The sequence below is a fragment of the Oncorhynchus kisutch genome, linkage group LG14 (assembly GCF_002021735.2).
Source record: "Oncorhynchus kisutch isolate 150728-3 linkage group LG14, Okis_V2, whole genome shotgun sequence".
NCBI lineage: Eukaryota > Metazoa > Chordata > Actinopteri > Salmoniformes > Salmonidae > Oncorhynchus > Oncorhynchus kisutch.
Genome location: NC_034187.2, coordinates 39,692,701 through 39,708,080, shown reverse-complemented (window position 1 = coordinate 39,708,080; position 15,380 = coordinate 39,692,701). Strand labels below are relative to the sequence as shown.

Here is a 15,380-nt window from a genome sequence, read left to right as displayed (position 1 = left end):
CTGGTATGAAAATGAACCACGGGAAAAGCGCTCTCCATTCGCTATTTAAGTGCATAGATGTATTTTTTTCCACTGCACCTGTTCCGAGACAGGCGCGTGATAATGGTCCATTCTGAATCAAAACAAATTTCACCCATTTATTAATTTGTATATGTAAAGACAAGATTGAACCAATAATAGTGTGATGGGTGACAATATTAGCCTATCACTTGTGAATGATATATAATCACTTGTGAATGATGCCCAGCATTTTTTTTTTACTTTTTCAAATCATAGTCACACACCTGTAGACTATATGTTTTGATCACAACTAAAGTTGGCAAATAACTTCTTAAAAGTAAGCATTCATCCGATTTACAAGGGGTATAGAGCCTAACTGGCATACATAAGCTGCGTGTGAGTTTCAAATTTGGGAAAGATCATTTTCACCATAACATGGTGTTTTCCAACTTATGGAACATTCACTCTTATAGCCTGCTGCCGTGTGCGCATTGCTGCGCTTATAATGTGAAGAAATAGCCTCATAGTTTATCAACATTTTAAGCTAAACATTCTCATCTGTTGCATTAGGCTCATTGCTTAAAACATGTTTTTTGATGCTAGTGGTGGTATTCATTTGGGATCTATCACACCCACAACTGTCCCGGACAATGTTTTCAATATTTATTTCTCACACAGAATAGGTCAACATTTGTACTATGGGGGATAGTAGATTGACATATGCTAGTGCTTTTGCTGTTCGTTAAGGCCTACTAATCTTGTTGGCTGATGAAAAGTAAATGTGGACAGTTCTTCCAATATATTCAATATGTGCCTCGGAATTGGATAAGGGCGCGTGAAGTTGTGTCCCCGATGTGTCTGTCTTCACTTGTAGCCTTTGAGATAGACCCGATCACGTGACTGAGAGCCATGTGAGTGAGAGGCACACAGCTCAAGGGCACAACGGCCACTGGACGCAAAAGGCATGGATTTTTTTAGGGGGCATTACAGCCACACAAAGGGGATGCAGCCGGGAAATTCGAGGCATTATCGAGTGCATGTCAAATTGTGAATGAGATACTGATGAAGTGTGTACAGCCTGCGCAAAAACAAAGCAGAACTCATACCTTTCATGCGGCTTTGTTCAAATCATCATTAGAGTCGCATCATGCAGCCTTAGAATGTATAAAAAATCTAAACATATAGCCCAACATTTGTGTTACAACCAAAGTTACATAAATAACTCTAAACTAAGCATACTTGTTTCTTTGTTAACCGCTCAACACAGAATAGCCGCATGTGCGCACTCCCTCAATCGTTTGGAGAAAATATCCTTTCTATTTTATTCAGCAAATTTTGTCTGCTAAATAAACTAGTAGCCTACAGCCATATGGCATAGCCAGAACAGGGCCTAACATCAAATCTAATTATATTTGTCACATGCGCCAAATACAACAGGCCTTACAGTGAAATGCTTACTTACAAGAAGCCCTTAACAACAATGTAGTTTAAAGAAAAATAAGTGTTAAGAAAGTATTTACTAAAATAAACTGAAGTAAAAAAGAAAGAAAGAAAAGAAAGAAAGAAAAAGAAAATAACAAATAATTAAGGAGCAAATATAAAATAACATACAGGGGATACCGGTACAGAGTCAATGTGCAGGGGCACCAAAGAATAAAGATATAAACTTGCCATTTTCACATACAGTGCCGTGAAAAAGTATTTGCCCCCTTTCTGATTTTCTCTATTTTGGGCCATTTTTGATACTGAATGTGTGACATAATAAATGTTCGTCATAACGAGGATACCAAGGCGCAGCGTGATATGAATACATGATTCTTTATTAAACGAAGAACACTAAACAAAATAACAAAATGAACGTGAAGCTATATAAACCGAGTGCTGACAGGCAACTACACATAGACAATAACCCACGAAATACCCAAGGAATATGGCTACCTAAATATGGTCCCCAATCAGAGACGACGATAAACAGCTGCCTCTGATTGGGAACCAATCCAGGCAACCATAGACATATAACCACCTAGATATACAACAACCCCTAGACATACAAAAACCCCTAGACAATATAAAAACTACACAAACCACCCTCGTCACACCCTGACCTAACCAAAATAATAAAGAAAACAAAGATAACTAAGGTCAGGGCGTGACAGTATGTTATCAGAGCTTCAACCAAAACCTAATATTAGATAACGGGAATCTCAGTTTACAAGTAACAAAAAAAAATGGAGGCTTATTTCATTTATTTAATTAACAAAGTTATGCAACGCCCAATTCCAAAGTTATGCAACACCCAATGGGACCCATCTTGTCCAAAAAGTTGACTCAAGTTTGCCAAAAAGAACCTGGATGATCATCAAGACTTTTGAAAGAATGTTCTATGGATAGATGAGTCAAAAGTATAACTTTTTGTACGGTATGGGTCCAATTATGCCTGGTGAAAACCCAAACACTGCATTCCATAGTTAGAACCTTATACAACCGGTCAAGCATGGTGCTGGTTGTCTGATGGTTTGGGGATGCTTTGCTGCCTCAGGACATGGACGACTTACCTTAATAGAATGAAGCATGAATTCTGCTCTGTATCAGAGAATTCTACAGGAGAATGTCAGGCCATCCATCAAGTCTACATGGAAATGGCTAAAAAGCTACAAATTTGAAGTTTTGTAAGGGAACACCCCCCTGAAATGGACAAAAATGAATGGGAAGTCATTGGCACTGGACAAACCATAGACACGGTGTCCAATACCACTCAATTCGGCGTCGTTTCGTTCAAAGTTGATTGCAAATGCCATATGGCAAATGCCAGGTGTAACACTTTCAAAATCCAACAGGTGGCGAGCGCGCTCCACCGTGGTTTTTCATATTGCAAATGCAACACAAGTCAACATCCAAAAGCAACATTTTGAAAAAGTGATTACATTTTTTTTTAAACGAGCAACCCCTTAAAAAAGGGCTTTCTGGACTGTTTTTCGAAATTCTTTCGATTTTTTTTTGTGTCAATTACACATGTGTAAGAACTGTATGAATATACTTTTGTCCAATTTTATTCAAAAAAATGTTAAACTTGTGCATAAGGCATATGTTTTGTCGATTTGCAATATGATTTCATGGGAAGTCAAAAATAGCAGACATTTTGAAAAAACTTCACACACCCTTAAAAAAGTGCTTTCTGGACCGTTTTTCGAAATTCTTTCGAATTTTGTGTCAATTACACACGTATAAGAACTGTATCAACATACTTTAGTCATATTTTATTATCATAATTTAAAAAAAATATGTTTTACTTGTGCATAAGGCATATGTTTTCTCCATTTGCAATATGATTTCATAGGAAGTCAAAAGTCAAAAATAGCAAAAATTTTGAAAAAACTTCACACACCCTTAAAAAAGTGCTTTCTGGACCGTTTTTCGAAATTCTTTCGAATTTTGTGTCAATTACACACGTATAACAACTGTATCGACATACTTTAGTCATATTGTATTATCATAATTAAAAAAAAAATGTTTTACTTGTGCATAAGGCATATGTTTTGTCCATTTGCAATATGATTTCATAGGAAGTCAAAAGTCAATGTCAAAAGTCACTTTTTTGGGGGCCAAATGCCATAAGAAATTTGACATGCTCAATGCAGAAATGCAAAATTGACTGGCCTGATGAACTCGGGATGGCCGTGCAGTGATAGTTGTTCCTTTCCATCGCTCGTTGTGTTGACTTCATCATGTCCATTTGGTGATGTTTTTTCACTGTTGAATCATATTGCAAGTGCACGTGCATTTGCAATATGTTTCAATGGGCATTTACCATCACGAATTTGTCATGCTCAAAAATCCTGCAGAAATGCAAAATTGACTGGCCTGATGAACACAGGATGGCCGGGCAGTGATAGTTGTTCCTTTCCATCGCTCGTTGTGTTGACTTCATCATGTCCAGTTGGTGATGTTTTTTCACTGTTGAATCATATTGCAAGTGCACGTGCATTTGCAATATGTTTCAATGGGCATGTACCATCACGAATTTGTCATGCTCAAAAATCCTGCAGAAATGCAAAATTGACTGGCCTGATGAACACAGTGATAGTTGTTCCTTTCCATCGCTTGTTAGGGTTGATTTCAGAATGTCACTTTGGTGATGGTACCTCACTGTTTAAACATATTGCAAATGGACAAGAGTCACCAGCAAGTCACCGTCCATCAGTCAATTAGATATCATTCTGACACCAAACTGATACAAACTGACACCAAACTCACTTTTTCCAACTTGTTTAGTAGCCAACTATCACATACTTCAGAGCTGGCCCAAAATTCACAACGCCTTCTGTTCAAACCATAATAAAAATGTAAAACACGTAGTTACGTTCTAGCTGTGGGTCCAGTTCTGATGTTATGTGTAGGCCTAGCTGAGGCGACCCCGAATCCCAAGTTTCGGCTCAATAGGTAATGTGGTGCCCGAGCAAGACCCTAATTGGTGCTGAAAATCCCCTTTTTTCCATGCCTTGCTATGGGGTCCTTGAATGAGCTATCGGACAGAAACATTGGGGTCCGTCTCTATGGGCCGAGCCGGTTTCAATGCACCTAGTGTTGCGTCTCTGAGACTTTTCTAAATGTTGTCATTTTCGTAATGGTCAAAATGAATTGAAGTCATTGCAAATGTACGAGGCTGTTTCTCGGTCCGAGAACCTTCTAGAGCCACCTAACTCACCACGCACTATCGACCTGAGGTCTAGAACAGGTTTCTAAAGATTCAGAACTCTAGGTCTGACGGTTCTTTTTTAGCTCGAACAAAGGTAACTATTGCAGGCACTGTCTGTCTCTATGCACCCCAATGGGTCCCTCCTGCCAAGCTGTGTGTGTGTGTGATTTAGTTTTCTTTGAAATTTTATGGGAGTCATGACTGATTTACAGTTCATGGGGGTTGCCTAATCACACATATGAAGGTTTGAAAAGGTCTGACCATTTTAACCCTTCAAAACAGCAACTATGACACCATTTAAGGCACTTCTGGTTGGCACAGGAAGCTATAAATAAACTCATATCCTGATTGGGGTATGCCTTTACAGAATCCTGAGTTTTACATTAAGAACTGAGTTATTTACGGAGGGTTTAGTGAGTGTGTGTTATTTCAGAAAATCATAGAAAATCACAGAAATCTCGCAGAGCTCCGCAGCACATTTTAAAAAGATTCGTATGAACACCCTGCAACTGGATCTGTAACAGTTTTTTTTAAAACTATTTTTGAACATCACCAATTTGACATTGTAAGATTTATCTTAAAGATAGGGGGCAGCATTTCTACTTTTTGATAAATAGTGTGCACAATTTCAACTTCCTGCTACTCATGCCAGGAATATATTATATGCATATGATTAGTAGGTGTGGATAGAAAACAGTTTCTAAAAGTGGTTCAATCATGTCTGTGACTATAACAGAACTTATGTAGCAGGCAAAACCCCAAGGAAAAATTGTTCAGAATTTAAAAAAAATCTCCCTCTGACAGTTCCCTCAGTTGTCTTTGCCAAGGGAAATTAGATAGCGCCCATTTTACAGTTCCTACGACTTCCACAGGATGTCACCAGTCTTTGGAAATGGGTTGAAGTTAATCATTGGTGAAATGAAGAAGAGGCACTTCCTGGAACAACGTTACACTTTTGATAGTTACGCAAGAGGGAAAAAGGAGCATGTTTTGTTTACCTTTTCTATCGAATACAGTTTGCCCCATCTACAATTTGATCGATTATTAACATTTAAAAATACCTAAAGTTGTATTACAAAAGTAGTTTGAAATATTTTGGCAAAGTTTATAGGCAACTTTTGAAATGTTTTGGAGTGACGTTGTGTTTTGGAAAGCTGTTTTTTCCGGATTCTGCTTTATAAATGGACATTTTGGGTATACATGGATGGAATTAATCGGAAAAAAGGACCATATGGGACATATTGGAGTGCCAACAAAGAAGCTCGTCAAAGGTAATGCATGTTTTATATTTTATTTCAGCGTTTTGTGTAGCGCCGGCTACGCTAATTATTTTGTTTACAACTCGTTCAGGTGGTTCAGGGGGGGTGCATGCTATCAGATAATAGCTTCTCATGCTTTCGCCGAAAAGCATTTAAAAAATCTGACACATTGGCTGGATTCACAACGAGTGTAGCTTTAATTGAGTACCCTGCATGTGTGATTTAATGAAAGTTTGAGTTTTATCGCGTTTTATTTGAATTTGGCGCTATGCATTTCCCGAGGCTATTGGCCACTTCACTATAATTAAACGACGATAGATGAATAAATGTCTGGTTCTTTTTTTATTGACACCGTAGGTTCCTTTACTTTGACGTGAAGCGGAAAAGTTATTGCTCTATTTTCATTTTGGACCTTTAATCCCAGAAAAATGGCCATAACTCAAAAACCGTTGAGGCCATCTTGTTCGGGGCCAACTGCCCATTATGCCAAACCTACGCTCACCAAGTTTCGTCTTCGAAGTCTTTTCCGTTTTGGAGATAAGGCCACGTCGTGATTCGTGATGTTTTGTACATTTGCAATATGATTCCATTTGCCCTCTTGTGGGATTTATCAGGACAGCGGAAAAATGACCAAAAATTGATTATTTTATCAAATGGAAACCGAATGTCCGAGAGAGTTCGTTTGATGACTTCCCGTAGATCCGGCCCTGCCGCACGGCCCGACGCCGTCCGCAAATTTTACAAACGTTTTCGGACGTCTGGTAAGGGACCGTACATTTGCAATATGGACTTTCTCACTAACCATATGGCGAATGTCAAAATGTTCCCTTAAGGTATGGAATGACCTAGTCGAAGTCCAGACCTAATCCCAATTGAGATGGCAGGACTTGAAATGAGCAGTTCATGCTTGAAAACCCACAAATGTAACTGAGTTAAAGCAGTAATGCATGGAAGAGTGGTCCAAAATTCCTCCACAGCGACATGAAAGACTGAACAAAAACTACAGGAAGTATTTTGTTGGAGTCATTTCAGCTAAAGGTGGCACAACCAGTTATTGAGTGTAAGGGGGCAATTACTTTTTCACACAGGGGCAGTGGGTGTGGCATAACTTTGTTTATGAAATAAAATAAATAAGTATGCAATTGTTGTGTTACTTGTTCACTCAGGTTCCCTTTATGTACTATTAAGTTTTGGTTAAAGATCTGATAACATTCAGTATCATAAATATGCAAAAGTAGAGAGAATTGGAAAGGGGGCAAATAGTTTTTCAAAGCACTGTATGTAGGATGCTGGAGATGATGAATATGATGTTGAAAATTGGCGGAATTGCCCGTTAATTCCTGCCAAAGTACAATGCATTCGGAAAGTATTCAGACCCCTTGACTTTTTCCTCATGTTGTTAGTTTACAGACTTATTCTAAAAATTGATTAAAAATGCTTTCCCCTCATCAGTCTGGACACAATACCCCTTAATTAGAGCTAGGGTCTATTTTCCTGAATTTCTGCCTGACTGACATGCCCAAAGTAAACTGCCTGTTACTCAGGCCCAGAAGCCAGGATATGCATATAATTGGTAGCATTGGATAGAAAACACATTCAAGTTTCTAGAAATGTTAACATAATGTCTGGGACTATATGGCAGGCGAAAATCCGAAGAAAGACCAACCAGAATCATTTTTTGTTGAGGTCCCAGGCTCTTATAATGGAAAGCTATTGTTCCTATGTAATTCCAGCTCCCAGATTGCAATTCCTATGGATTCCACTAGATGTCAAAAGACTTTATTCAAGATTTCAGGCTTGTTTCTTAAAAAACGAGCAAGAACTTTGAGTTTTTGTGATGAGACCACTGGAACAATATCAATCTTTCTGCACGCGAGGAAGAGGGCACGTGCTTACAAATTTTACTTTCCTATTGAAATATTATAGTTTATTTACATTTTGGGGTACCTATAGAAACGTCTTTGACTTGTATGTATGAAGTTTAGCGGTATCTTTTTGGATTCCTTTGTTTGCATGTTGAACGAGTAGATTACTGAAATCAATGGCACCAACTAAACAGACCTTTTGGGATATAAAGAAGGATTTTATCTAACAAAACAACCATTCATGGTGTAGCTGGAACCCTTGGGATTGCAAACAGAGGAAGATTTTCAAAAGTAAGTGATTTATTTAGTCGCTATTTGTGATTTTGTGTAGCCTGTGCTGGTTGAAAAATATGTTGATGCTTTCGCTGTAGAGTCTATTGTAAATCGGACAACGCAGTTAGATTAACAAGAATGTAAAGCTTTTAAATGATATAAGATACTTGTATGCTCATGTATGCTCATGAATGTTTAATATTACGATTATTAATTTGAATTGCGCACCCTCCAATTTCACCGGATGTTGTCGACAGGTGTCCCGCTAGCAGGTGTCCCCCATTAATGACAAAGCAAAAACAGGTTTTTAGATTTTTTTGCAAATGTATAAAAAATTGAAATGAAATATCACATTTACAGAAGTCGCTACAAACGTGGCACACCTGTATTTGGGGAGTTTCTCCCATTCTTCTCTGCAGATCTTCTAAAGCTCTATCAGGTTAGATGGGGAATGTCACTGCACAGCTATTTTCAGGTCTCTCCAGAGATGTTTGATCGGGTTCAAGTCTGGGCTCTGGTTGGCCCACTCAAGGACATTCAGAGACTTGTCCCTAAGCCACTCCTGCATTGACTTGGTAGTGTGCTTAGGGTTGTTGTCCTGTTGGAAGGTGAACTTTCACCCCAGTCTGAGGTCCTGAGTGTTCTGGAGCTCAAGGATCTCTCTGTACTTTGCTCCGTTCATCTTTCCCTCAATTCTGACTAGTCTCCCAGTCCTGGCGCTGAAAAACATCCCCACAGAATGATGCTGCAATGACCATGCTTCACCGTAGGGATGGTGCCAGGTTTCCTGCAGACGTGACGCTTGGTATTCAGGCCAAAGAGTTCCATCTTGGTTTCATCAGACCAGAGAATCTTGTTTTTTAACAGTCTGAGAGTCCTTTAGGTGCCTTTTGGCAAACTCCAAGCAGGCTGTCATGGGCCTTTTACTGAGGAGTGGCTTCCGTCTTGCCACTCTACCATAAAGGCCTGATTGGTGGAATGCTGCAGAGATGGTTGTCTTTCTGGAAGGTTCTCCCATCTCCACAGAGGAACTCTGGAGCTCTGTCAGAGTGACCATCGGGTTCTTGGTCACCTCCCTGACCAAGGCCCCTCTCCCCCGATTGCTCAGTTTGGCCGGACGGCCATCTCTAGGAAGAGTCTTGGTGGTTCCAAACTTCTCTGTTTAAGAATGATGGAGGCCAAACCCTTACCCAGATCAGTGCCTCGACACAATCCAGTCTCGGAGCTCTACGGACAATTCCTTTGACCTCATGTGTTGGTTTTTGCTCTGACATGCACTGTCAACTGTGGGATCTTATATAGACAGGTGTGTGCCTTTCCAAATCCTGTCCTATCAATTGCATTTACCAAAGGTGGAGTAGAATCAAGTTGTAGAAACAAACATCTCAAGGATGATCAATGGAAACAGGAAGCACCTGAGCTCAATTTCGAGTCTCATAGCAAAGGGTCTGAATAGTTACGTAAATAAGGTATTTCTGTTTTTTACTTTTCATTAATTTGCAAAAGTTTCTAAAAGCCTGTTTTCGCTTTGTCATAATGGGCTATTGTCTGTACAATGATGAGGATATATATTTTTAAAATCCATTTAAGAATAAGGCTGTAACGTATCAAAATGTGGAAAAAGTCAAGGGGTCTGAATACTTTCCGAATCCACTGTATATCTTTGGAATGCTATAGTTTTAAAAAAAAAATTGATTGTGCTTTTTACTCATCCAGGAGGCCACTTAACACCCAGATACTTTAATCAGGGCCAGTAGAAAGAGAAAATGGATGTAACACTAGAAAATGGTTGAGGAAATGGTACGGTGTGGCACATGTGGGTGTGTGAAGCGGCCTGTCTGTCTTATTCTAGTGGAACAGAGTAGAACACACAAACAGAAATAAGGATTCTTTTGATTTTCATACTGTTTTATGAGGTCACAAATAACGTCTCTCGCGAGACGCCTGCCTCATCGACAGCCCTTTTGTCTTGGGTGCTGCACTATTTTATGACCAAGCACAAACGCATTGAAAAAGATTGCTGGCACATTGAACACAGGTATAAATAAATTCTGTGAGAGATGATCATGACAAATCATAATAACTTCTGGTCTGGAAATAGAAAATGGAGCCCTGTGACAGATTTTTTTCTCAGCCCCTATTGTTTGTGCATGCTGCAGGATTTTTTGCCCACAGCTATCCTTAGTCCAGTGCCCATTTCTCCTTCGGACTAACACATTGACATCATAGAATTCTAAGTATAGCACCAACTGCTCTGGAGCTAAGAACAGTATGCTATTGAAAGCCTCTGAGAAATGTGTGTGTACTGTGCTTGCTGGCGGGCGGGCTGTACTCTACTCTTTAGCCTGAGAACTGATCCTGAGCCAGTTCTTGCTGTGTGTGTGTCCATCAGTGTGCTACTCTTGGCCAGACTCCCATTACTTCTGAATTTCCCAGGAGTTGGGAGAAAGACAAATGGTATTCCTGCCTTGGCCACTGGCACATACAGATGTATGTGATGTACACAGATGTAATAGGCTCTGACCCTAATGTTTATATCTCCAGCTCTGGTCTGTGCAATATTTATTTTCTGCGTGCAGCTGACATGTTACAGAATTCATAGTTTTGTCTCAGTGAAAGTTGGCAAACCTGTGCAAACTCCATATTGCCCACTATAATATAAAAATGTTTATGGGAAAATCTTAGACATATTTATTTTACCCTCTCTGGCTTCTACGATGGTAGAATGACAAAGTTGTAGTATCAGAATGTTCATATTTGTAATATTTCTATCCAGTCTCTATTTATAAATATTTGACATGTTTATCCTTAATGTCAACTTTGGAAAAGACAAAGATATACAAAGATATACAATCAAACATGCACTACAAACACACAGCTTTTTTTCACACACACACACACACACACACACACACACACACACACACACACACACACACACACACACACACACACACACACACACACACACACACACACTGCAACACAGCAAGTGTTTATTCTATTCTACTGAGCCATTTACATTGTGGCGAAATCCTGCACGAAGCCTTTACCGGGCGCTGACACTTTAAAAGCGCATCAGCAGTCAGGAATGAGAAAATAAAGATAGCTCTTCCAGCTCTGTGTGGGAGCTCTCAGTTGTCGCGGCAGTTTGATAGTGTGTGCATCTCTACAGAAGTCTATTTTCAGCGTGCTTAGTTTGTAAAGTGTTTAAGTCGATCGGCGGTGTTACTGCTCTAGGTCGTGATTGTAATCCTTCAGGACCGCTCCTGTTACTGATCGCATGGATTAGTAGCAACATTATTGCGAAGCATACAAACCAACAAACCATCAGATGGACAGACAATGCTACTGCAAGCCTGAAGTCAACAGCTAAGACCCCCTCTCTCTCTTACTCTCATTTTCCCTCTATCATTCCAGTGCTTTACACTGCAGCAGACTTTCCTTTTTTCAATGTGCTCTCTTTGATGTTCAGTGCCACTGAACTATTATTGCCCTGCCAGATGCATTTGAATGAAGAATGGTGCCGGAGGGGATGGCTGCCGTTTTACGGGCATCTAACCAATTGTGCTATTTTGTGTGTTTTTTCCTCATCGTTTGTGACTTATTTTGTACATAATGTTGATGCTACCGTCTTTTATGACTGAAAAGAGCTTCTGGATATCAGAACAGTGAATACTCACCTCGAACTGGATGAAGATTTTTTCTTTAATGAGTCAGACACAACGGATATAATGTTGCTCCCAGACAAGGCCCAAATCCCTGCCATTCGCATGAAGAAAAGAAGGAAATACTAGGGGCAGGTATCAGGGTGCCTTGTGAGAATTTGTCGGGTAAACCGCCTGTACCATCCGTTCTATTAGCCAACATGCAATCACTGGAGAATAAACTGGATGAGCTCCGTTTGGGACATTAAAACCTTTAATATCTTATGTTTCACAGAGTCGTGGCTGAACGATGACACGGATAATATACAGTTGGCTGGGTTTTCCATGATTCGGCATGACAGAACAGGTATGTCCGGTAAGACGAGGAGGTGTGGGGGTGTGTATCTATTTGTCAATAACAGCTGGTGCGCGGTGTCTAATATTAAGGTAGTCTCGAGGTATTGCTCGCCTGAGGTAGATTACCTCATGATAAGCTGTAGACCACACTATCTACCAAGAGAGTTTTCATCTATATTTTTGTAGCCATCTATTTACCACCACAAACCGACGCTGGTACTAAGACCGCACTCAACGAGCTGTATAAGGCCATAAGCAAACAAGAATGTGCTCATTCAAAAGCGGCGCTCCTAGTGGCTGGGGACTTTATTGCAGGCAAACTTAAATCTGTTTTACCTCATTTCTACAAGCATGTCACATGTGCAACCAGAGGAAAAACAACTCTAGACCACCTTTGCTCCACACACAGAGATGCGTACAAAGCTCTATTTGGAAAATCTGACCATAATTTTATCCTCCTGATTCATGCTTACAAGCAAAAACTAAAGCAGGAAGTACCAGTGACTCGCTCAATACGGAGGTGGTCAGATGACGCGGATGCTACGCTACAGGACTGTTTTGCTAGCACAGACTGGAAAATGTTCCGGAATTATTCCAATGGCATTGAGAGTATACCACCTCAGTCACCGACTTCATGAATAAGTGCATCGACAACGTCGTTCCCACAGTGACCATATGTACATATCCCAACCAGAAGCCATCGATTACAATATATTTTTTTATTATATAACCTCTATTTAACTAGGCAAGTCAGTTAAAAACAAATTCTTATTTACAATGATGACCTTCCCCGGCCAAACCCGGACGACGCTGGGCCAATTGTACGCCGCCCTATGGGACTCCAAATCACGGCCGGATGTGATTCAGCCTTGATACAAACCAGGTACTGCAGTGACACCTCTTGCACTGAGATGCAGTGTCTTAGACCACTGCGCCACTTGGGAGCCCAGGAGCTAAAGGCTAGAGCTGCAGCTTTCAAGGAGCGGGACAGAAATCCAGATGCTTATAAGAAATCCCGCTATGCCCTCAGATGAACCATCAAACAGGCAAAGCGTCAATACAGGACTAAAATTGCATCCTACTACACTGGTTCTGATGCTTGTCGGATGTGGAAGGGCTTGCAAACTATATGGACTACAAAGGAAAGCCCAGCCGCGAGCTACCCAGTGACGCAAGCCTACCAGATGGCTAAATGCCTTTTATGCTTGCTTCTAGGCAAGTAACACTGAAGCATGCATAAGAGCACCAGCTGTTCCGGATGACTGTGTGATCACACTCTCCATAACCGATGTGAGCAAGACCTTTAAAAAGGTCAAAATTCACAAGGCCGCGGGACCAGATGGATTACCAGGACGTGTACCGATTGGCAAGTTTACTGACATTTTCAACCTCTCCCTAACCGAGTCTGTAAAACCTACATGTTTCAAGAAAAGAAAGAAAAGTGCTCAAGATAGCGAAGGTAACCTGCCTAAATGACTACCGCCCTGTAGCACTCACATTGGTAGCCATGTAGTGCTTTGAAATGCTGGTCATGGCGCACATCCACACCATCATCCCAGAAACCCTAGACCCACTCCAATTTGCATACCGCCCCAACAGATCCACAGGTGACGCAATCTCAATCGCACTTCACACTGCCCTTTCCCACCTGGACAAAATGAAGACCTATGTGAGAATGCTGTTCATTGACTAAAGTTCAGCGTTCAACACCATAGTTTCCACAAAGCTCATCACTAAGGACCTGGATCCTGGACTTCCTGACGGGCCGCCCAAGGTGGTAAGGGTAGGCAACAACTCATCTGTCACGCTGATACGCAACACGGGGGTTCCTCAGAGGTGTGTGTTGAGTCCCCTCCTGTACTCCCTGTTCACCCACAACTGCGTGGCCAAGCACGATTCCAACACCATCATTAAGTTTGCTGACGACTCAGTTGTAGTAGGCCTGATTACCGACAACGATGAGACAGAGACCTGGCAGTGTGGTACCAGGTCAACAACCTCTCCCTCGACTTGAGCAAGACAAAGGAGATGATCGTGGACTACAGGAAAAGTAGGGCCGAACACGCCCCCATTCGCATCGACGGGGCTGTAGTGGAGCATCGACGGGGCTGTAGTGGACTTTCAAGTTTCTTTGCGTCCACATCACCAACGAACTATCATGGTCCAAACACACCAAGACAGTCGTGAAGAGGGCACGACAATACCTTTCCCCCCTCAGGAGATTGAAAAGATTTGTTATGGGTCCCCAGATCCTCAAAAAGTTATACAGCTGCACCATCGAGAGCATCACCGCCTGGTATGGCAACTGCTCGTCATCCAACCGTAAGGCACTACAGAGAGTAGTGCGTACGGCCTAGTACATCACTGGGGCCAAGCTTCCTGCCATCCAGGAACTATATGCTAGGCGGTGTCAGAGGAAGGCCCAAAAAATTGTCAAAGACTCCAGTCAACCAAGTCATAGACTCTTCTCTCTGCTACCACAAGGCAAGCGGACCAGAGTGCCACGTCTAGGTCCATAAGGCTCCTTAGCAGCTTCTGCCTCCAAGCCACAATTAATCAAACGGCAACCTGGTCTATTTGCAATGACACCCCCCATTTGTTTTTACACTGCTGCTACTTACTGTTTATTATCTATGCATAGTCACTTTACCCCTACCTACATGTACAAATTGCCTTGACTAACCTGTACCCACATACATTGACATTGACTCAGTACCAGTATTTGCAATATTCTGTATTACCTCCCAGCGGTAACCCAAACCAATAATACCTCATAAAAGAATAATGCCAACAATTGACAAGAATGAACCCAGTCATAACCCTTAGAGAATTTGCAATATTCTGTATTACCTCCCAGTGGAGGAGTGAGGGGGGGAATGAATGGGTGTGTGGGGGTGTGTTCACAGACAAAACAAAGGCCTTAAAATGTCCAAAATCTTCTCGGGAAAATGTCAGTAGTAACACACCAAATCAATACAGTTCAAACAACAATAAACAATCAACTCGCACACAAGCTCCCTTTAACTAAAATGTCAACCCAAATACATCTGGAATGGCAATAATACTCCAGCGACACTGAACATCAAAGGGAGCATGTTGAAAAAAAGAAAGTCTGCTGCAGTATAAAGCACTGGAATGATAGAAAGAAAATTAAACTAAGCGAGAGAGGGGGTCTTAGCTGTTGCACTGTCTGTCCGTCTGATGGTTTGTTGGTTTGTATGTTAAAGTTTTACAACAATGTTGCTACTAATCCATGTGATCAATAACAGGAGCGGTCCCGAAA

At 41.1% G+C, this 15,380-nt stretch overlaps 1 protein-coding gene across 1 annotated transcript in view; it reads left to right on the top strand.

The window, feature by feature from the left end:
• The window catches only part of LOC109903860 (SH3 and cysteine-rich domain-containing protein), an 86,549-nt gene that overhangs the window by 48,978 nt on the left and 22,191 nt on the right, over positions 1 to 15,380 (top strand). The gene's annotated exons all lie outside the window — the stretch shown is intronic.